Source organism: Lathamus discolor, chromosome 12 (genome assembly GCF_037157495.1).
Source record: "Lathamus discolor isolate bLatDis1 chromosome 12, bLatDis1.hap1, whole genome shotgun sequence".
Taxonomy (NCBI): Eukaryota; Metazoa; Chordata; class Aves; order Psittaciformes; family Psittacidae; genus Lathamus; species Lathamus discolor.
In genome coordinates, this window is record NC_088895.1 from 10326433 (window position 1) to 10351235 (window position 24803).

Consider the following 24803-nt stretch of genomic DNA (forward strand, 5'->3'; position numbering starts at 1 on the left):
TACGTGTATGAAGATCTTGCTTTTAAAAGCATCCTTGCCTTAGAAGGAAGGAACCTCCAGGAGTAGTATTGCTTTTGGTGTTAGAAGTTATCACCTCTGGTCCCTGTTTACTTATCCCTGTTGTGGTAACTGAACCTAATTCATTGCACTATTTTTTCCCCAAAAAATCTAACATTTTTCAGCAAAATTAATAGATTTTTCCATCTGAGATGGGTCTGCCAATGATAGTTAAAACTGAGTTTAATGAAGAATGAAGAGTAATCTGGCACATGACTGTAAGAAATGAGGTGTCTAATAGGAGCCATGGCAGTCTGTGCAGGCAAACTTTAGTGAAACTATTAAAGGAAAAAGATAACTAATACTATACTATGTTAGTCCACTCAACATTTGGGCAAACATCTTTTACCCTGGTACAAGCATACAGTAAATGCCTGTATGTTTCTGTTGGTGATTCTAACACTCTGGAGATGAGACTGCACATGCAATCAGTTGTATAATTTAACTTTCCTTTGGAACGGCATGGTTGAGCTCCAGGCACAAGCAATTATGACCATTTATGAAGATTAATCTGACACTTGCATCAAAGGGATAAGGCGTTTTTGTGACTCAAAGGCTTGGCTGATTCCTCCTCCTTGTCTTGTCTTTCTGTGTTTCTGCTCCAGTTACAGAAATAGGACTAATCAATTAACTTTGAGCACTGCACCTTATTAATAAAATACCTTGAAGTGTATAGGTTGAATTTAGTTATATTCACTTCTTAAGACTGTTCCAGTGTAACAGAATGTTGTGACAGGAGTCACCCCACTGGACATTTCACCCCACTGTCTTTCCAGGCATGTTAAATTCAAAACACAGCAGTGGAAAGGAAGTACTCGTCACATGAGAGCAGGTATCTGATTCAAGTTCATTACTTTTAGTCATAAAGAATTATGATGAAAATAAGCGTGTCCCTTACAAAGCCTATGCCAGCTATAATCTAATCATGCATGAAGAACAGATGCCTGAGCCCCTGTGTTTCATTTGAGATTATAAGGTGGAGGCATTATTCATGTAACTGCAGATCTTTCAAGAGTACAGCAGACTCTGGTTTCTCATGCCTTTGTGGCTACAGCCTGTACTGAATAGCCCTCCTCAGAAAAGGGGAGTCTTTTTCATTTATTCTGCTTATGTAAATCTCCAGAGTCAGTTTAATTACTTTAGTTGAGGCATCCATCAGTATTTCCCTTATAAGTCTGTAGTCAACTCTGTAAGTCTTTTTTGTTTTGTTTGGGTGTTTTGGCTTTTTCACCCAAAGTTGCTCAGGGCTGACACTTGTCACACAAGGATTCAGCTTAACAATAAACCTGTATTAAAAGATGCATGGAGTTCTTAACATTTTGTGCGTGTTTTTAAATTGCTTTTTGAAAAATGGTATCCTAGTGATTTTGGTTATGTGCAGGGCATGTTATGCTACTGCAGACAAGCCCTCTGGGGAAACAGATTACAATGCTTTCCATTCGAACAGTCAATACTTTGAGATGCAGATTCATTTCTGAGGCAGCAGAGAATTTGTAGACCAACACTCAGGGTTGCTGGAGGAATAATGCACATACCTGAGAGCATGGCACCTGCTGGCCTTCCAGAGCAAGGATGTAACTGCAGTGAAAGAACAGAGAGGAGAACTAAGGTCAGAAGCTACACAATAAGTACGTAAATAGACACTTTGCTCCAAGTAGCACGAAGTTCAGAATAGTGATAAACAGTACTTTCAGTCAAGATTGCCTAGTGACAGTTGATGTAATCTGGCTGTTGGCTGTTTTTTCATGTCATATACCCAGCCTGGTTCAATAGTCTTCTCCATATTGGAATTAACTTTTCCATTACAGTATTTGCAACGTAGGTTTTGTTCTGTAAGTCGGTGGAAAGAAGAGTTGTCAAAACCTAGTTACATAGTAATTGGATCCACCTACAGTGGTTTGCAAATGAGCCTTACTACGTGACTAGTGATCTCTAACCTACAGGCTGCTGGACTTAAACGATCATAAAGAGGGATGGAAAACATTACACTTTTACAAGAATGGAATTGGGAATGAATTACAATCCATCCCACTAACTTCAGTCTGCCAGTGGCTGTAGTAATGCTTGAAAAAGGAGGTAAAATAACCTAGCATATTGAGGAATCATCAGAAGAAACTAGAAAGTTTAAGTGGCTACTTGATATCCTGAATGATGAAAACTTGCTTTTGTTTCCATTCTTTGATTCTATACTCCTTTATACGTTTTGGGTTTTTTTAAATCTGTCTTAAACATGCTTTCTTTATCAGAACATTCTCCTACCGTAAGTTCAAAATACGTACATAACATTAATGGATACCCTTTAGTGGAAGGAATGTCTGTGGTTAGCTGAGCTGTGACTGCATTTTCCACAGGCAGTCCTGAGCTAGCTACAGACGAAGAGCTACAGCACAGGTTGGTACAGATGATCCTTGGCTGGCTTTGCAGCTGCAGAGCAGATAACAGTACATGTTATCAGCATTCAAACAGCAGTCTTAGGTCTAGTCTATGCAAACTGCAGGCACTTTGAGACTGCAGGGTAGACACTTCAGTACTGTACTCCTTTGGTGCACAGCTACCATATTTGACTGGCAAGATTTCTCATTCCCTTTACTAAGAAGCATTAGTCAGCAACGAGACTTAGTGACACAACAGAGTCCATAGATCACTTTTGGCAGGGAACAGAACACTTTACTGAACAAGGAAAAACAAGGTAAATATTGCTTAGGCTTTTGAAGACAGAACTTCAAACAGGTAACATGTTTCTGAAAGCTGCGAGATAGACATGACTATTTCTCCACATCTAATGCTGTACATCACAATCTCTTCCTACCCACCCCATCATCTTTTCAAGAATAGATTTCTCTTGGCTCTGAGCTCTCAGGAGACCCCAAGGTCTATCTGCTGTAGCTGCGGAAACCAGTCAATACCATGTATCAACACAAAATGACTAGCGTATTTAAATAGTGATAACTATTAACTTAATCATAACGACAAGCGACTACTGCTAGGCAAAGATGCTATAAACTGCTAGTCTGCAAACTAAACATCTGTGAAGAGCAGTGCTCTCCTCAGAGGATGAAGGGGCTTGAGGGAGAAGATACTAAGGGCTGCTGTATAGCCCCAGGTTTTAGGCAAAGTGCTATGCTGACACTGCAATAATTAAAATGTGGGGAAGGATCGCCACTAATTAATTTCACATTTTAGAACTTAAAGTGATCCAGAATTAAAGCACAACTTCCTAATGCTGTCTAGCAAATCAATACCCTGCACAGGAAAAGCCGGATTAAGGACCTAAAGTGAAATAATTAAAATGACACGTTGGCAGACGCTGAAGCGAGCTTTCATCCTGCTTGTAGCTAGGCAGAGGATAATGCAATTGCAGTAATTCTGGAGCCAAGGAACAGGAGCGAGATCCTAGCAGCTCGTGTGAAGAGCAACTTTACATTTAAATTCTTGGTTTTTCCTTTGGAGGATGTCCCAAGCATTTGATGAGCTCTGTCCCCTCAATTCCTGACACTGCCACCTCTGGGGAGAAGGGTGGTAGTCAGAAAATGGAAAGCAGTTGGTCAAAAGATGGTCAAGCATCCTTCATGGCCTGTTACAACAGAACTGGTGCTTCCCTTTCTGGCTTTGTCCATACATTTGGGAGAGGTGCTTTTTTCTGCACATTAGAAAATCACCTGAAGGCGGGGGATGACTGCAGAGCACTGGCTTGGCCATCTCATTTGGAGGCTTAAAAAGTAAAGCTGCACTAATAACACGTTTCTGTTAGTGAAGTTACATTTATTTCTTTTAAATAACTATTCCAGTGTAACAATGTCAGTGAAGCTCCTTCACAGCTTGATGACTCAGTATGCTTTCACAATAACAAACACACCTGACATTTGAGCTCTTGGCTGGATAAATGCAAATGCCCTCATTGACTTCAGCGAATCCCAGTATTGCTCTTATGTTAAGTATCAGGAATTTTTCTGCTTGTTTCTGAAGACATTACTGATGATAACCTCCATATCATCTAAATATCTGTCAGCTCATTACAATTAAAAGAAATGTGGGTTTTGGTATGAGTCCCAAAATTTCCTAGGGTTTTAATGCAGAATTTAGTACTGTATCAAAAGTCACTGATGGAAGGAATTCAATTCACTTACTTTACAAAAATCACTGATGTGGGTTACTGCTGCCTCTACCCATCAGCTGGCACTGACCTTGGAAGCAGTACAGTGTTAGGGCAGACAGTTTATGACTAGAGGTGACAGCCTGGGTTTGAGACTAGAGTTCCTGGGATAAGGCAGGGAGTGCGCCCTTCCCCTTCTCTTCCAAGTAATTAGAGACTTCCCTGATTGGACAAGTGATCCTCTATGGGGGCTCCGTTTGCAGGGCTAGTCGGAACAAGACCGGAAGATTGCCGTTTAGGCTCACTCAGACAAATGTTTTTCATTTGTATGGCATCTTGTGCAAATATATATTTTGAGACATCTGTCCTGAAGAGTAAAAGCCTGAAGAAGGTATTGCAAAAGGCTGAATTTCTGAAGGCCTGAAACCCTGCAGACTGGTCTGGATGAAATAAGCTGCTTGTGTATTTCATCTGTTTTGCATAGAAAAGAAGCTTCTAGATGCTGCAACCTTCAGTTTAAGAGTTGATAAATTTAATCTTGATTCGTGTAGAACTGAGTTCAAAACAACCCAAATGTTTCTGTGTAAAAGCCTGAAGGACTAAAGGGAATCATAGAATAGTTAGGGTTGGAAGCAGATGATTACTGTCAAACAGCAGACATTTCACCTCAAAGGTGAAACACAAACCAGGTGTTCCTCTGCTTGTAAATACAGCACAAGGACTGTAAGAGGTAAATTACTTAAAATGACAGAAAAAAGTTGAACAAAAGCAGCAGAAGCAATCTCTGCTGTAACCCCAGATTTTACAACATCATCATTAAAAGGTGAGTGGCTTTAAAATTAATGAGTATTACTGCATCTTCTATGTTTGTCACTGTTGCTACGTTAAAGTCCTTTGGAGATAGTTCCATAGGGCTGCACTGCAAAAGGTGCACAAATGACTGGCCATGCTTTGGTTTAGTTTAAATTGGTGCTAACAGATAATACAGGTAATGTTTGGGCTTTTTTCCCCCCTACAGTTACGATGAGGTATAATCCTGCAGTGGTCATGTTACACTATTAGTTATACCTGCCTTCTCTTACTGCTGTAGATTACACAACTCCTCGTTATGGTAATTATTTATGTAGAGTCTGGGCAACACAGATTATAAAAATAACTTCTATTCCGATATAGAACCTTAGCTTTGTCAGTTAAGCAGTGATGGGAATCGGGGGCCATTGGTTATACCTCTGCTCTGTCCCATCCTTCAAAGGCCAAACTACAATGAAAAATTACTTAGGAGGTTGTTTGGATATGATGATGCAGAGGTTCCCTGGGATGATTTAGCAGCAGAGCTGAGCACAGTGCTCAAATCTTAAATCAATGCCTGAAGACCTCGTCTAAAGCAGACTAGAGGAAAGAAGTAGAGGGAGTAGGAGCTTGTGCTGGGGATTGCCTACAATGGCCACTATCTAGGAGCACATCTAGAGGATTAGTCTGGCAGTAGCTATTTTATGTTATCCTCCTATTGATACTTATTCCGTATGGACTACCAGTTTTACAAGTTTTAAACTGGATTAATTTAAATGAGAAAAGCATTTTAGTATGAATAAGAGAAGGAGAGCTTAGAGCTACCTCTGCCAACCCGGTGATCACCAACTGAGCCCCCACTAATTGCATTTTAATCTCCCAATTCTGAAGCAATGCAACTGAACACAAACTTTTCCCTTGCACTGCAAGTATTCTTTTCACTGTATCCAACCACACGGAGGGCAGGCTGGGAGCTCTCCTGTAACTACTGACAAGAGCTCAACAGAGGTAGTAACCTGGTTTGTGCTGCAGTTCAGTCTTGTCTCTAAACTGAAAGGGTCAATGTAGCAAATGATTACACCAGAAAATAAGCAAAACCACGAATTTTAAAGCACTTCTGCAGTCTAGGGAAACCAAACAGCTGCTAGAAGTCTCAAGAAGCACTCAAGTTCTGTTTCACTAGACTTGAATTGTGGTAGTTTAACCTTTACAACTCTCCCCCCCTTGCTGTCTTTGGGTGGTAGCCCACACTTCGGTTCAGTAGTGGTTTAATATCATTTGCGGCTACTAACGCACCCCAGGAACAGTGGAGGGCAGTGGGCAAAGCCTGTCAGTGATGCTATTGCAGGTTTTAGGAAGTCGAAGAGTATCCAAAATCATATTATGTATGCCCACAGTGCTCATCATTGCTAAATACCAACTCATCAAATCTGATGATCTCTGATGTGATGAAATTGTTCTACGTGACCCAAAACTGTCCCAAATCAATATAAAAGCATGAAGTCCTACGACAATTTGAAACAGCTTCACAAAGCACTCATATTGCTGAAACACTTCACATATTTGTATAAGGATGTCAAGCTGGAATGTGGTCAAAAAGCCTTTTGAAGTGAAAGCAGAAGACATCGAAACACACTCCAAAGCCTGGGAAAAGCACTTGGAATAGCTTGAAAAAATAATTTCAGCTCATCTTCAGCTTGAAGCTTTCTGAAGCAGAAGCCTGTTGTTGATGCAGTTAAAGCAAGACATTTATCCCCCATGGATGTGAGACCAGGTCCTGATCCTGCAAACAAGTGTTTGCTTAATTTTTACAGGAGGGGTACTTGTGACCCCAAAGCCTAGAGGCTGCCACCTTAATCAGTTCTTTCAACAAGCCTCAGGTGTTAGTGGGAGTTCATGCCCACAGTCAGTGTTATCTGACCAACACAGTGAACCCAACTGAGCAGGGAAGAAGTAGTGCTCTCAAGCGCCAACCAACGCGGTCCAGTATCTCCTTCTGCTGTACTAGAAGGAGATAGGACATAAACAGAAGATTCTACGTTGTCTTAACTCTTACAAATTTCCACACTCAAGACAGCAGCTGGCTGGCAATGGAGGTTTATCTGCTCTTAGCTATCACTGGAATATGTGGTCTTAACTATGTATGCCCATGCACGTAGTGTGCCCGCCTGCATGTACCCCAGAGACCTTCTAAGACACTTCGCATGGTTTCTCAGCAGTTAATATTTGCTGAATCCAGCAGCCTGATTTTCCTGGTTTTGGAAGAGTTGGCTAATTTGGGGTTCAAATTGCACATACGAGTAAGACTTGACAGGAGCTGCCTCTAATTAAAACTGTGCTACTGCATCACTCAGTCCTACAGAGTGTGTACTGGGGAAAACATGCCATGATGACATCTTCCTTCAATTTCCTCTTTAATTTTTGGTACAATAGATGTATTTTCTTCTGCCTTCTGAAGAGGAGACTAATGCATCCCTGAAGTTAATAAAATGATACGGGGTCATTTTTATTGAAAGTTAAACATCTGCTGTGTCTATTGCAGTATATTAAACAATATTTTATTATTCTCTCTTTCCTGATGTGATTCGTGTCTCTGGCAGGCAAAGAACCCTTTTGTCTGCTTTCCTTAGACATGTAGCAATTTAAAATGTGCCTGTGAAATGAAATCTAAAGATACAGACCAACTGCAGATACAAGCAGTCAAAGACAGGCAGTGCTAAATGGTCCCTAACTGTCCTCTGTGTGCTCACCCAGCCCATGAGCCCTCCCATTCTGTGACAGGGCACACAGAAATTGCCTCAGCGACTGCCTGACTGCTCGTGTACCTGCAAAGCAAGAGGTCTGCCCACAGAAAACCCAAACTGAACCGTAAGGAGCAGAGGCACCATCTCATTCACAGGAGTTAGGCTGCAGTCCCTGCACTTTGCTGTAGGCAGATCTCATGAGTTTCTCAAGGTACAAGCAGAGAAAGGGAAAAAAGTTTTGGGATGAGGAAGTGGTTTTGGGGTGGCTTTGGGGATTTTTTCTGAATGTGGGAAATGGGGTAGTGCTGGAGAAATGCAGTGATTTGCTTTCCCTTGACCTTTGTTGAAGTTATAGTAGTCTTGGTAATGCTTTCTATCTACTGTGGGGAAACACATGGGGAAAAGGGAGGCAGATGAACATTTTTAGCCATTTTTCATCCAGTTCTGATGGAGGTTGGATGCTCAGGGACAGGCATGAAAGAAAAACACTTCATATTAACATTTCCCTACACCCACTAAAAGCCCGGTATGTGCCAGCAACGAAACTAGAGCATCCGTGGGAAGAGAGCACAAAAGTGATTTGAGCATAGCCAGAGCTGTGCTCAGTGCCATTTACAGAGAGAAGAGAAAGACTGGCTGAGGCATCTGCCCAGCTCTAGACATTTTAGAGATGTTTGCCCCTAGTTGCCAGGATTTAAAATAGATTTGTTTATAGTGAGCAAAGTGAAGTGACTGTCTGCTGAGAGGCTGACAGTTACAATTAAACCATCACTGTTGGCATGAGCTGAAATTAAAATAGATGGCAGGTTCAAATGGTATTAGAAAACGTCCATTTGTTCCACTACTGCTTTTTCTTCAATAAAATCAACTGAATTCTGTTCATGTACTGAAGCAGGATAAAGTAACACCTATTCAGGCCGATGCCTTGTCACTGGGCAAATCTGCCTCTGAACTCCAATTCTCAAGTCAGCAGTGGCATTATTTCAAGCTCAGCCTCCCAGCTTCTTTAGCACCCTAGCATGGAAGGGAGTCTCAAGTCCTGCGGGTGGCTCTGCACACAGCCAGCACCCTGCAGGCCCTCCCCAGGGTGCCAGAGAGGTTTAACTTACTGCCACCAATTCCTGTCTACTGAATTTGACCCTGATGTTGTGACCCAGCAGGCTGCTGCTTGACAGCTCTTATTGCTGTGCAGGAGAACCAGGCTGGGGTGTCTGCAGCCATAGCCAGCCATTGCTTCCAGCCCATTTTAAGTGGCATGCAGAGATGAAGCATTTCAGGACAGAAGAGAACCATTACCCTTATTCTGTCCTTCTGTCTATTAGGGATCTCCTCAAAACAGTAATATCTCTGATGGAGGAGTCTCAAACCTGAGACTGGGTTTGGGAGTGACCAAACCCACTGCTTTATTTGTATTTTGTCTTGTTTCCAGCTTAGCAGGATTCTACACATTTGAGTGACAGTGAGCAGCCTCATCTCCCCATACCAATGTGGTACAATTGCATAAAAGCCTGTACTCAGCATAAGCTGGATATTCTCCTTCCGCCCCCAGTCCCCACTGCAGAAAGGCCTCAATTTACTCACACACATCTTGCAGCTTCTCCATGATGAACCACTGAGCACTTCGCCACTCACCTCAAGTCTAATTCAGAAAGTAACTGCTTTCTCACTGCCTCTGTCTCAGTGTCCTTGAAAGTTACACAGCAGCCATAGCCCAAGATGCAGCTGTGAGTTTCAGCAACATCCATTCCTTCACATGAAGGATTCAAGTAAAAACCTGAGCAGGAGTCACTGCTGTTAGGCCACTATCTGCACATTAGCAAGCATTTGAAGGAAATACATTCTCCCTTCTCGCAGTTGTTTCCCTCTGCTGACATTAGAGTGAAACTTTCCAGCTGGGAAATCAAACTTCATTTCCCCCAGGGCAGCTCAGGTGAGAACTCCTTAGCCACTAGCAAATATTATACCAAGGGGTATTCTCCTTTTGTTTTCCATCAAGCTGATTTTCCAGCTCTATTCTGTATCAGTCGATGCATTTGCTTCTCTACCTCTTGCTTGACAGCTATGCTGTGCTTCACGTGAAGGTGCGAGAACCATGAAGCAAAGCTGAGTGCGGCAGTCACCTGAAGGGACATAGACAAGGCAGATGCTCGTGGAACTAATGCATGTGTTAAAATATTAACAATCATCTGGGCTTTGGGTGTGCTTTCAGAGTTCATGGTCATCCAGAGGCAGTGATGCATTAGATTGGAAAGCTATTTTATGTAATATTGGAAAGGTTGTTTGACAGCACATAAAGGTTGGAGGACTCCTGAGCTTTATCAGTGGCACAGGACAATTCAGCCAATTGATTGACTCCCAGTATCCTAGGATTTTTAACTGAATCAATGCATGTAAGTAAAGAGATCTTCCCCCCCCCCCCAGTTAAAGCAAAGCCTAGACTTCACCCACACATACTCCACTTGCATCATTCATAGCCATGACACTGCAATCACAGACTGTATCACAAGTAAAACAAAGAAAGGCAGCCTCATCAGGGCGAGGATATGAGCATGGTTAAACCTAAGCTGGCAAGGAAAGTCACACATTAGCAGAACACCACCATTTCTAAGCAGGAAACAGGGCTTGGTGGGGCAGTGCAGCAAGACTCAGCTCCCCCCCCCCCCATCACCATCTTCAAGCCTAAGATCAGGAATAAAGGGTCCTGCTGTTCTTGACCTTGTATAAGCACATAACCTAACTAGACACATCCAGACAGGCCTGTGAGACAGCAGACACCGTATTGACATCACATACAGAACAAGGGGGTAAATCATTTGCCCAGATCACCTAGATATCTTGGAGGAAGATGGACAATTCAAGTCAGCTCCCCTAGACCCCTTCTTAGTGCTCCCTGCCCTTCCTCCTTCCCCTGCACATCCCCAGCCTATGCCTAGGGAATCCTTAACTTCTGAGTCCCCCTCTCAGGTCTCAGCCCCAGGAACACAGAATGAGAGGCAGGCTCCTCATAGGACCACGGGCTGCTCTGCCATCTATTTGCCTTTTTATTACCTCTGAGGAGCTAAGAGCCTCCCAGAGCTGGGATTTTTCTAGACACTTCATTTTCATAGTGACTGCCTTAAAGGCAAAAGCCTCACCAGGGAGCATCCCTGAACACAGAGGACAAACAGCAGACTTGCTCTTCCCAACCTGTGTGTAAGCATCGCTCAGGCTGCTGGGTTTTTTCCTGGAGAGCCCAAATATTGACTGTGCTCAAGTGCCATTGAAATAACACTCAGTGCTTCTGCAATCACTTCAGGCTGGGGAAGCTCTCAGAGAATAAATATTTTGCTGCAGTGCTGCTTTCAAAAAAGCTATTAAAAAACCCTTTGAGAAGAATCTGACTGTCCCATGGTCAGTTTTAGAGCAGGACCTGGGGACATGGAGACTGGTCTCCCAGCAAGGAGAATTCCAGAGGCCAGGGTAAACCCACAAGGCTGCAGATTTCCAGAAATAAGTAACTTCCAATGCAATTTGCATGGCTGGTGCCACCAAGACCATTCAAGGAACCTTTTTGCTGGTACTGGTGCAAATCTGATGCACAACATCTGAGGCTGATGCATCCTTCAGAGTATTTTTGTTAAGTTAAAGATGAGTTTTGAAGAAAACTTTCAAGCAAAGCATGAAATTCTGCTGCTCCCGAGGCTCTCTAAGGCTCAAATCCTTCCCTCTGATGTACCAAGCAGCAGGAGAGGTGAAACAACACAAATAATGAAGAACAGGAAGATAAATAATAAGGAACAGGAAAATGAGTGAGGAAAATAATTCTTCCATTGTTAGAACAGCGTTAGTGGCAGCTTTATAGCGATTTATAATTTCTATTAAAAGCCTGGTTTGGGGGTTATAATCTCTCAGCTGTTTTCTGAACCATCTGGCTAAAATTTAGCCTAAAATTTGTTATCTCAGAGACAAATGAATTCTTTTCCCCTTATCAAAACTGCAGTATTTGGGCAAGGAAACCAAGATACAGAGATCCACATTCAGGAGAATTTTGATCAGCTAAAGGCAATCTTCCCTTTCAAAACAGCTTGTTGAGATCATCTGGACATGGCAATGACGTCCAGTTCATCCTCAGTGTTTTTCAGCAGTATCTATGTTCTAGAAGTCCCACATGTGAAGCCTCAAAGCGAGACGCTCTGAAACAGCCCCCCTAGAAGCTGCAGGACAGTGCTGTACCCAGGAGCACATCCTCCTGTATCCCCTGAGCCACTTGCCAGGGCTCACGAGCAGGAGCCCCATGGTCCAAGCTGAGGTCTGGCCGCTGTGGGGAAAATAGCGCAGCCAGGGCTTGGGGAAGCTTCTGGAAGGAAACCATGGGCACGTCTGTGCAAATCCAGCAACTCAAAGCTACTGCATGTGCTGCCCGTTCCTACCTTCCAGCTTTGGCTTTGTCCCAGGCTTTCTTATTATATAGTCCTGGTCCTGTCACTTTACCCCTCTCGCTCCACTATACTCATTGCAGTCAAGCATTCAGAGATGCCCAAGAGGGAGAGCTTTGCTCCACTGCTGCCACATGCTGCTGTACTTGCCAAGGATGGACAACAACACTCCAACGTCCCTTCTTGCTCCATTTCCAGGCCATTACACTTGGGAGAATGCACATCCTGGAGAGAGCACAGGCTTGTTACGGGACACAACTCTCAAGTCAGTGGCTTCTTACATGTTCTATCACCATGTGTTAATCTGAATAAGAGCTTCTTCGAGCCCTGGCCAGCTAACAGGGGCAGGAGTTACCATGTACCCATTTGCCCCAGGGAGTACATTAACTCCCATTTCAAAGGCTGGGGATGCTACAGCTCTGCTTTCATGTTTCACAGCTAAACATTTCTTTTTCCATTACACACTAGGCAGCTACTTTCTAATTCGTTTTACATTTACCTGATTATTTCCATGTTCTGTGCTGCTTCACCCCACTATCATCTTCAGCTATCCTTTGAGGTAAAGGTGTAGAGCTTTATCTGCTGAAAGAAGTCTCTATTTTCCAGTCTGGACTTCAATTATGCAGCAAATAATACAGCTCAGTGGAGGAAGGATGTTGAAATAATTTGTACCTTTTATACAAACTGGTAATAAAAATTTAGCTTCTTGATGTATTTTTCTCCCTTAAACTGTAGTTATGTTTCCTTGAATAGATAAATGCAAGATAAATTCAATTACAGCATAATTTCTCCCAGGATGAATAACCTTTAAATCAGCTCTGATCTCAAAACACATTATGAAATAACATACTGTCCATTACATTGTTGAAATTGGGGCTATGGCAGTGCCTAGCGTTGTCAGTATGAATATCAAATTATTTATGTTCCTCTTTGCATCCTTGAATACCAAATAAGCTCAGGAACACTGACAGCAAGAAGCCCTATTTAAACACGGAGTTCTAGCAGAGGCAAGAGGCGCTTGCTTGACAGCTCTTCAAATTGCAGAGCACTATTAATCACGGAGATGTGCAGCCGCACCATGAGCTCCCACTCTGCTGTCACCTTGCCGAGAGTTTCCTCCCCTCTTGGGGAACAGCTCAGAAGTGAAAGCTCAGTTAAGTCTTCCACTCGGCTGCCTCCATTGCTGCTGCTTGGAGCTGGTGCTGAAATAAAAGGGAACCACTCAAACATTCCGAGTGGGCTCTTTGGGTTTGAGCTGTTAATCAAGAGCAGTCTTGAAGTCCACACTTTTCCCCATCATCCCAGGCACAATAGCTGAAAGTTTTCTTTACCTCCTCTTCCATTTTACAAGCCTGAATATGTAACACACCTATTGTCTGCTTTCGGAGGATGCTTTTGTAAAGACAGTATTCATTCTGAAAGCAACATGCCTTAATGTAATCCCTCTCCAAGGTTAGCAGTGTCACACTCTGGAGCTTGAGTGCTTAAGGAGAGCTGCAATGACTCTATGCACCATCTAAACACACTGTGCTCTATGCCTTGAGATCTCCTCCCTGCAAATCAAATTAACTCTACATTAAATGTTTACTGAGAGCAAATAATCCACTGTGATTTTAAGTGAAGACCTGGGAGAGGAATGGGATTTCTCTTTCTTTATAAGCAGAAGGTAAGCCTGGTTTCACTCAGGCTAGAAATCTGCCAGGTCGCATTCTGCAAATCAACCTCTCTACGGGTTTGAGACCTCTCCTTCTGGAAAGCCACCATCCAACAGATACCATTAAAAAAGGCAAAGCCATTCAGAGTTTTGGGGATCAAAATCTACATCAAACTAATAGCTGTGCTTGTCAATGTTCTTAGTTTAAACAAGAGGAAGTTTAATAGTGCATTTCACACCATAAAACACAGACCAAATAATGAACCTACAGCAGACTTTTTTTAGTGAGATGGATGGCCACCTAACTACTCATATGGTCAGTGAGTGAAAACTAGAACTGAATTACTAACAAAACCTTACCAGCCAGCTGTAGGACATGATGGAGCTTTGGAAAGCAACTTTTTAGCTCTCTAGCAGTTGTTTTCCTTCCAAATTTTGAAGGCCATCACCATGTCAAGCAGAAGATTCAGTGAGCTTTAGACAGCTGTAATTACCAAGAGTGTTTACAAGAAGCTTTGATGGCAACAAGTCTCTTGTGCAGGAAAGAGTTTACCAATGAAACAATGAGTGTCAAAGTCTCCAACTCAAGTGCCTGAATGGCTTGTTACTACCTAATGAAACAATAGAGCAGAGCAAAAGGTGCTGTTAGAGCTGCTTGAGGCAAATGAGCATGAAAGAGAATCCTTGGGCAAGGAGCGTGCATCACCAGCTTCACCAAACCGGAAGCACTGGCAGTGAGCTGAGCACCCAGGTCTGACCCCAGCAGCATTCCTCCAGCAGGCAGCTGGCCATGAGAGCTCCCTCGAGTTCAGCGCAGCCAAAAGATACTCTGAGCTTGTCAAGAGCTGACCTCAGTGAAGACAACTGTACTTCGGTGAAGATGATTGTACATCATGCCAACCATGGAGAGGAAAATAATATGGGCAAATGAATTATTAGTGAGTTCAAGAAATGCTTAGAGGGAATGGAGAAGGGCAGGATGCTTCTGGGAAGGAACAGTGGTTTGTTTAATGCTCAGACAAGAGGCAAAATGATTATTTAACACAAGTTCTGGAAAGCTGGTTTTGTTGCAATTTGCATTTTCTTTTGTTAAATACTTTATAACAAAAATAACCTCCTGGGAACTCAAAACAACTCAGGCAGACTGTTCATGTGAATAAGGTTGTGCTTTACTTCCAATTATCCTGGATACCCACTAGGTTTGTGTTTTCTTTTTAAAGACCCAACCTAAGATTGAACTCAAATGCAAACACCCAACCCAGCCAACACAACTGCAGAGGATGGGCCTCCCTGTGGGCTCAGAGAGCACAGAGCTGCAGTACCTCTCCCTGGCATCCTGAGACAAGCACCAAACAAATCTGCCTCACCTGGTACCAGGCAGCCTTCTGCAAGCCACTTGCAATGTGTTTTCTATCTCTTCCAAGACAGAGCTACCTCCTCAATCAAAGCCTTGGTGTTTATTTCAATACATGCCTCTGATGCCGCTTTCAGGGGGAATACAGGGTGCTCTCAGATGAACACGCTGCTCTCTCCAAAGCAGGAGCTGAGCTTGAAGATACAGAAAGCTCCTGTTGGTCACATCCCAGCAAAGGGCCCACTTTTATCACTGGGATTTAGATGGCCCCATTTGACAAGCCTCTGCTAAGCGACTCCACAAATCACATTACATTTATCTGCCTTTGTTCTCCTCCAGCCAAGGCGAGTCACTGTGTAAAAACAACAGCTGTTAGTCACAACCTTCCAGTCCCAGGGAGTCAGCATAAGTTATGAAATACGCCTGCCGGGTGTGATTTACCAAAGAGAGAAACCCATTTACATTTACTCGACATAACCAACGATCATCATTCTGTCCGTCTGCGTTTTATTAATATCTGTGCATTGCTGGTGATGATGTATGAAGGAGACAGCAGACGATGCTTTGAAGCTGGGAAATGAGGCTGGCCCTGTGGGGCTGAGTAAGTATCTGTGTCAGAAACACACACGTACCACAGAAGGTGTCAGTTTTATGGCACAGTGAAGCCTCTGTGACAGAAAGCAGAATTGCTGTGGCAGTAATCTTGCTGAAGAGAGTCTCAGGTGGGGAGGAGAAGGAAGAGGTCTTCTGATTAGATGGAGTTGTTCAGCAGCTGAACCTGAGGGTATTACTCAGAGAAAATACATTCATAGGGATCACCTGCACATGGTGTAAAGGCATTTTGTTCTAGGCCAGCCACAGGAATCCAAACACATTTTTGCAGCCAGAGGCAGCATTGCTCAAGGCATATGGAGAGGGCACAGGAACCAGGCACACCCCCTTATCCTGCAGCAGCTCTGGACCATCTGATGCTGAGTAAAGTAATTTTGTATCTTGGTCTCAGTTTCCCTTCATTTTAAACAGTTGCTTTTTATGCTATTTGATGAAATTCTGTGTTTTAAAGCCCCTAATAAGAGCAGCTTTGCATAGCAGAAACTGAAACTGAGACTAGGCTGACCATGACATAAGGCCACAATCCTGGAGACAAATGCACAGTAAAGGTAAAGCCTGGTCTCAGGTATCACATCTGTGGTGCGTTTGCTATGGCAGAGCTCTCACAACTGCCAAGAGGGAGTTGAGCATGAGCAAGGCTGAGGAATGCTGGGTACAAAACAGTAGCAGGTCACATCAGCCAAGCCAAAACTCTCCTGACCTCGGTGGGATTGGGACAAAGTAGCCCCATGTAGCTCTGCCCTATTTGCACAAGTGATCTCCCATGGGTGGGCAGAGGTTGTGTACAGAGGGGAGCAGGCAGGCACAGACCAAGACCTACCCTCAGCATTTAATACTCTTCCTTGTCACCTCCACCATTCAGATGGGTGACTTCGGCTGCTCCAGCAGCTCGAGAGCATGGCAGCTCACACCAGGCAAAGTGGCAATCTCTTCACAGAGGATGTGCTCTGCCTATGTAATTATAAAGCTTTCACATCTTTGACAGGCTGAATGTTATATAGACACTCTTTGGTAATAAAGCATGAGGCCAGACTGAAGCAGGGTCAGAGCTGGCAGACCCATACCCCTGCCTGCCCTCCACAGTATCTGTTTTCCTCTGAGGTCAGTCCTGTGATTAGGACTTCACAGGGAGGTCTAGATTCTTCCTGAAGACACAGGAAAGTGACTTCCACTAACATTTGCCAACTTGTTAGAGACCTTTAAATCCTCCAGAGAAGGAAAACATGATCAAAGCCCTTTCCTACTCCTCTGTGTTTTGTTTTATTATGAGAAGCGGCAGGGGAGCTGCCTGCCTGCCTCCCCTCAAGCCTTCTTAATTCTGCAACAACCTCTCTGGGAAAAGCTTTCCTCCCATGCGTATCCCTAACCATCCACCAGCATCCTTTCCAAGGAGGTGGCTCCTGGGCATAGCAGTCATGATAGGGTAGAACAGCACGAGCCAGAGGTGCCCAAGGACTCCACAAGCACATCTGCTGCCTGAACCATCAGAGATCCCTAAAGACTAAACAAATAAAACACCCATAGAGTAATAAAACCAGAATCAACCTTAAAGCATTCACCTGCTGCACAGAACCTATCCGAAACCATACTCTGTCATGCTAGCCACTTGCTACACACTGGAGAGTTTCAAAACCTCCAGGTTTACAATAAACAGAACTTTCCCAAACAGGTTTTGTTTTATTCAAAGCTTTGGTTCAAGGCAGACATTTTTCATTCATGACAATCTTAGATGCAAGCCAAGCCAGATTCAAAAAGGCACTTACTGAGGAAGCTTCGTCAAGGAGAATTATACCTTTAGACGAACCATTGCTTTACTTCTATTACCTAATGCACCATAAGTGATTTAAGACAGACCGTGTAGAACTGCCACTACAGAAATTAATCTTACGACAGCAGATTGCTCTACAATCCTTTTCAGAAAGGACTTGCACAATAATTAAGCTAATACCGACACGACCAACAACACACCATCTATTTTATCCATAAAGTTGCTTATTCTTTAACTGCCAATGTTTTCCATTCTCACTTTACAGCTATTTACAATACAAAAGGAAACAAACCCCAGGATAATATTTGCCACACAGAGAGCTGTGGCAACAAACTGTAGAACAAAGCTTTCTGCAGCAGATTTACCTTGCAGATTTGAGGGACTGAGCATTTGGCTGTTCCCTTTGTCTTGGTTACTAAACACAACAGAATCACTCTCCAAGAGCAGCCCTCACTCCATGCCTGCAGTGTTCTGCTGCTCGGTTTTGGCAAGTTCTCTGCTTTTAGGAAAGGGGGAACCCCACTATGCTGCTGCATGTTCAGCCTTCCCTTTGAATGCAGTGCAGTGAAGACAGTAGCAAAGTTTGGTATTTATTGTACATGATGATATAAGTCATGGTAGACATCTATTAAAGTCATATGCAAGACCTGGGGTGTTTTGGTAAACCTGCGAGTTTTCCCCATTAATGGCAAAAGGCAGTGCTGTAGTTGGGATCCTCAAATTGGAAATTAAGTTTTCTCATATTTCCAAGTAAATCTGAAAGTGATCAGTGATTTAGGACTCTCATTTCTGCTTGCAAGAGTCATTGAAACCATATTCTAATACTACTTTGTATACAACAAGAGAGACAGAGCAGGATTTCTGAATCATTCCTGGAAAAATTCTTAAGTATTTCCAAGCAGTAGCATGTTTCTTGCACCATGGTCTCCTGGATCACTTTAAATTATTACCTCACCTCCTACATGATGCATGGCTTTCTCCTGGAATTGACAGAGCTTGTTGGGTGTGCACTGCAGGTGCACTTAGCCTCTGCCACCTTTTGAGCTCAGCAGAGTTAAACATGCATGTAACAGGGTACTGGAAGTAGATGGGGTTTATTTGGCCTACTGCAAGCCTTCCAAACACAGCACAGATGTAGACTTAGAACCCTGTGTGAAAGCACTTACAGGCAGTGTCCGGGCCAGAGCTATACAGGAGAGACCAACACAGCAACAAGGGTAACTGAATAGAGCCTGGCAACAGTAGAAGGATGGAGCCAAATAAATCAGTGCTCAGGTCCCAGCCTTCGTGTTCCAGTATCTACAGGCACTGCCTGAATAATCCTGCCTATAAGGCCCTTTGAAACACCCCAAGAGATGCTGTGGACAAGATTAATGTAAGAGCTGAGTATGGGGACAGAGTGGCTGTCCCCATAACAAGCTTCAAAGGGTGACCAAACATCACAAGAACTGTCACCAAGGCTGGAACTCAAGGGCAGGTTTCATGTGTCAGAGAGGCTGCAGACAACACTGGCACTGGTGGGACTCCTACCCAAACGGCATCCAGGATCCAAATGTTTCAGCCAACATCTATATTCAAAAACCAAACCCCAGAAGGTTTTAATGGAAGAAAGAGAATAAGAACGTAAAATTATTCAGGATTTTAGTCAGGAAAAAGGAGAAAAGAGATCCTAGCAGCTGGGGCAGAGATCAGATGATGGACACATATGAAGTCATGAAGAGGAAACGCAATCAACAAGTATCAGAAGTGACAATCAAACTTCAGAAGATTGATCACAGTTCAGCCTTCCTGAAAAGGTCATGGTATTTCTTTTACATTTCATACTCTGTCCAGTCCTAATTTGCCTCATTATTGATCTTCCCTTCCTCTGTAACACAGCATCTCACTTCATTTGTTCCAAAGTTTGTTTTTCAGGTACCATGAAGGCTTGAATGCTGCTAGAGTACCCAAACAAAAAAGCCTGCCCAGATATGTGGATTATTGTAGAAAATTCACTGCCCCCAGTTCAGCATACACAGTCACATATGCTCTCATAAAAATTAAATCCATCCATTAGACCAAATAGATGTTTAAGCAGGAATAAGTAGCTGTGAAACTGCAGGGAAGCCATGGGTCATCAGTGACACAGCTTCAGCTGTAATGACAGAGTAGATCTGTCTGCCATTCTACCAAGCAGACAGCCTGGTGGAAGCTCACACTCTGCTGTAGCCTAAAGCTGACAAATCCTTGATACCTCAGTGGTGTGTTTTTACCATTACCTTAGTTTATAAGTTGTACTTCAGTCTGCTCAACATTGAGCTGAAAGAACTAACTGGGGGAGGAACTGTTGCTGTTTCACTTCTCCAGCTCATGAGCATCCAAGGTATAATTGACATCAGTATTAGTTTCACGGAGCCTGAGCACAGATTCTTCTCCTCAAGGACCACAGCAGAGCTCCCTACACCCAAACCTTCACCAGAGGCAGCAGAACTATCCCAAATCCACTCAAACCCACAGTACAAGAAGCCAAGACATGTGACTCCAATAAGGCAGCACATTGCAGCTTGACGACTGTGCAATCCATTAGGAGCTTAATAAGTTGTGGGAAGTGCATAAGCATAAAGGGAACCCTGAGGTGTACAATCAGAGGCAGGCTCCCTGACGAATTAAGGGAAAATGAGATCTGCGTTTCAGCTGTCATCCTGATGCAGTGGCTTGGAGAGCAGCCAGGGATTCCCAGCAACTCAGCCACGTCAGGATGCTCCAATTAGAAACCCAGCTCTCCCACAGGCCTGGGGAGACAGCTCTGTCTGCCAGGGCTCTTCAGTGCTGCCCCTTGCACTCCTGAGAAGGCAGAGGGTGAATTTGTGTTGAGGCATGTGTTTATATGTGGTCATTCAGGCTGTTCATATAGGGAAAACAGAAAGGAGAATTATGCACCCTAAGGAGAGAAGTGTAGCAGCACTAGAAGTGAACCCTAACCCAAGGCTGTTCCCCACGCACTAGCACACAAGATACCTTACCCTTAGTATAATCCAAGGCAGGAATCAGGACTCTGGCAGCACTTAGCTAAACCAAGCAGTGATAAGAGGTTAAAAAACACACAACTGAAGTTCACAGACCCACATTAACATTGCAATAGGTGGAACTGGTTGCTCTGATGGATTACCCTTCCTGGGATTCTTCAGTGAGTGTGCTTGGATCTGGAGAGGGTTTCCAGAATAATAATTTGGAACTTAATGCCTCTTTTGGCTTAAGCTGATCTTTGTCCTTCTGAGGTCCCAGGCTCACCAACTCCTCATTCAAATGAGCCACTTGACCTGTCTTTACTCTGTAATCAAGAGAAGTATGTGGGAATCAGAATGAGCCAAGACAGCTCACTAGCCTTCTGTAATGTCAGTTAGCTCTGTTGTGTGATAAAAGAAAATCCATGGAATCAGTATTGGCAATACTGAGGCCACTGGTTGGTATTTTGTTTTCTTAAATTCAGCCTCAGAAGAATGATTTCCAGATAGGAAAATTAAAGCATGCAAGCACTATGACAATGGGATTATGTCCCCATGTACTGAAGGAAGAAGGAAAAGGAAAAAAAAATTAAGAGAATCGTTAACATTTGGGCTTATGCACAATGGAAGCATCTGCTGGTAAAGGAAGAGGGAGAGAAGTGCAGATTTGGCACTTTCTGGGTTGTAAATACTGCATGGCTGTGCTCACCCACATGGCCAGTGAGCTCTGGACCGACTTCACAGTTCCTTTATTACCCCAATATGAAAAGATTAACTTATTCCCTTTAACTACCACTCTGCTTGATGCTGAAGGGCAAAAAGAGAGATTTTATCACACTTGCAAAGCAAAATAAATCTCTTCCATGCTCACAAACTTTATGTTCTTTTAGCTTAAGGGACGTCTGCATGAATGGAATATAATGCAAGAGAGGAAAGGAATAACAGTGTGGAGGGAGGTGGGCTGCTAAGGAGAGAAGAGGCACCTGTGTTAGAATTTCTATTTCTTAGTCTCTGAGAAGAAAGGCTCAGTTACTCCTGGAGCATTCCCTCGGAAAACATCTGGCATGAAAGTTGGTCCTACATCTCCTAGATTGCTCACAGCTATCGATCAAGGAGGGGAACTGATGCTCCACTGCTGAGCAAGGTGTACATCTTTCACATCCTGATCTCTACTGTCACGGAAAACCACCCACTGATACAGACATGCCCTAGCCACAACTTCAGGCTCTGCTCCATCGCATGCTTGAAACATAGCAACAGGAGATTCTGTACAGAAATCTATGCACCATACCCAGTCTTCATTTCCCAAGCACTATGTAATGTTTTCATTTTAACTGCTTACCTTCAGCCCTGCCCCAGCAGGATGGTACAGAGCTGTCTCTCTCACGGTCAGGAGCACTCACAGAGCAGCAAGGTACCATCCAGCACTGCACTATTTACTCAGACACTCTATTTCTGCCCACTCCCCTTGCAGTTATTCCACGAGGTCACAAAGCTTGTATATACCTGTTATATTCAAGGTGCAGCTATAAAGATTGACAGTACTGTACTCCTATTTGCAGACACAGGAATTACACTGCAGTAGAACCCTGCTATCCAAGGGCATATCCCTCTCCCCAAGAGATACGTAGTGATGCTAGAATTGCGCAACAAGCCCCAAATCTCTCAGAGTTTGCAAGACACCAAGATAAATGTTTCAGCAGTGACTTCTTGCTTGCTGAACTCCCTCCCTCCCCCACCCCCATTTTTCTGGATCACAGACCTCTTTGAGGCATAAGGATGTAGCTGCTTATAAGACCTTAGGCTGTAATGATTACATAGAACTCTGTCAACTTTGGGCCTGCAAGTGCCTAAACTATTACCCAATAGATCAGAAGCAAGCAGATAGGACTCTGAAACATGCAGCATGCCATACTTGGAGTGCCATCTTCTGGCAAACAGCACTGCATGCCTGCATCTATATACAGCGCAGTTGTACACCACCAGTGATGTCTTGACACTGGTTAAACAGCTAACCACCTTTTAAGACTTGGCCAAGATTTCTGCTAGGTGAGCACTTCGTATTTTCCCTTTACTGTATCAGGTTAGCACTTACATTCCTTAGAAACGTCTTCTTGGCTGTTTAGGAATACACCAGCTCCTGATCTTCCCCACTATCAGCCTCATTTTAATTAACCTTGAAATCTTAGGACTATCTTTTTCTTATAATAGATGCATTGGAATTCTTCTTCATAAACATCCCAATGACGAAAGCCCTGGATGGAAGCCCAGGACAGGCAGTGCCTAGTCCTACAGGGCACTGCACAACGCCAAATGAGTCCAAGCTCTTTTGGCTTGAAGATTTGCTGCCAGGTAACTGCTAATACTTCTGCTAGATGGAGAGCTCGGAGATGAGCTCAAGGATCAAGATTCTTCTGGAACTGAATTTTACTGACTCAGAACTGTGTTCTTGGCATGACATTAATGATTTTCTAATAGATCACATCCTTGAATCCAGAAACACCAAGTTCCCATTTAAACCAAAGGATTTAGGCACTTGCAAGTGAAAGATTCCACATTTAAAACAGCCCTCACAGCATTCAGCAGCATTCCTAATGCACCCAAACTTTTAACAGCCCAAGGCTGAAGAGGCATTTCCTACAGCTCTGTGTTAACTAGAGCTGGAAAAGCCTACAAATTGCATTTTTTACCACCATGTCACCAATATGGGAGGGGAGATTCAGGAATTTCCTATTCTTGCAGATTAGCAATGCTGCATGGAACTGAACTAATTAAACTTGTTTAATTAAGCCACAGGGCTCTGATGGGGAATTGCTAGCAAGCATATTTGCAAGCCTTTTTAGAAACAAAATTGCATCAGGCCTTGTTCAACCATCCATTTTCATTTAAACATACAAATGCAGCTGCTTGTGTGCCACCTCCACGTGACTGCTTCTCCCTGGGGCAATTCCTGCATTACCTGCAAATGAATTCCTGCTTTCCAATAAAGACTGTTTTGAACTGCATTATTATTTTGGTTGCCTTATGCTAAAGGGCCATAGATACATTACTGAATCTAGGGTTCACTAAGGCAGCTTAGTGCAATGAAATTCCCTAGTCCATACAGATACAAAGTGGACAGAATTGAAGTGAATTTATTCTAAAGAGCAAGACAACTTGTTCTAATAAATCCAAAACACAAGCAATGATATTACCTGTATTAGTTTTCTAGTTTAAGGCAGGAAATAACTGTTGTTAGAAAGATGCTTGATGAAAGAAGAGACAAACGGGCTAATTAGGTTAATACTTTTTCTTAAAGTGACTTCTCAGCATATGGAGACTTTTATGTCCATTACCTCAGCTCGAAGGCTGACATCAAGCTTCCTGGCTGGCCTCTTCCTCTCTGCCCTCATCCTGCTATCAGGGTGTTTCTGAAAGAACATATGCTTAATGCTAGCTGAGCAGGTTTTGTGAAGTATAAAGGTCATTTATTATTGCCTTTGCTATGCCATGGAAGGATCCTGCTGACAGCGCGGTATCCTGCTTCACACAGACACCCGTCTGGAAGCAGGGGAGGTGGAAAATAGCCACCTTGTCTCCCTCCAGACTTCTCCAAGCATTACCATGATACCTGAAGACACCCCAGGTCATGATGGTCTCTGGCTCTCCTCCCTCCCCCATACACACCCCTTTCTGCTATGGATGCATCTGTAGCAGAGATTGGCATTCGTATGTTCAGTAGCAGTACCTTAGAAGGCAACTTGAGGATGGGAAATTCTCCCTTTCTTAGCCACCAAGAGGTCTGAAGAGAAACTGGCCTGCCTGCAACCCAACCATTGTCTCCAGAGGAAGCCTGGAGAAGATTCCATGGTACTGAAGGTAAGAGAGTAGGACTGGAAGAAGAGAACAAGACCCAGAGAGGCCATGTGTTTGACGCAGATGCTGATAATTTCATGCAAGATACACACATGTATCAATTCTCTGCATTTGTCTGCTCTGAGGTACATTCCTGGGAAGGCTTTAATGTCCTCTTTGTACCTGCTTCCCATGTGCTTATGCTATTCACCAGCTTAAGGCCTGTACTGGCCAAAGCACTGGTTTATGTCATCGACAGAAAGGATTTGGCTTCTCCATGTGTCTTTCCAATGAGACCAACACAGCAGTTCCTCTTAGCATCAACTCTACACTGAATTTAATTACCTACAGGTTTAATTTGGAGAATTGTTAATTTGAATCCACTGATTTATGGATTCAGTTTTAATAGCAGCTTTTGATTGCTGCAGTATTCCATTCTGGTAGCTCAGTGAAATTGTACTGGATTAGTTTAGCAATATGCCTGTTCATTTTATATTTA

At 43.5% G+C, this 24803-nt stretch overlaps 1 long non-coding RNA gene across 1 annotated transcript in view; it reads right to left on the reverse strand.

Moving 5' to 3' along the window:
- LOC136020783 (uncharacterized) overlaps positions 1-24803 on the reverse strand; it is a 31565-nt gene that overhangs the window by 2703 nt on the left and 4059 nt on the right. Inside the window, exon 2 of the long non-coding RNA XR_010615481.1 lies at positions 1593-1635. This is a non-coding gene — a long non-coding RNA (uncharacterized LOC136020783). The remainder of the gene's footprint in view (positions 1-1592; positions 1636-24803) is intronic.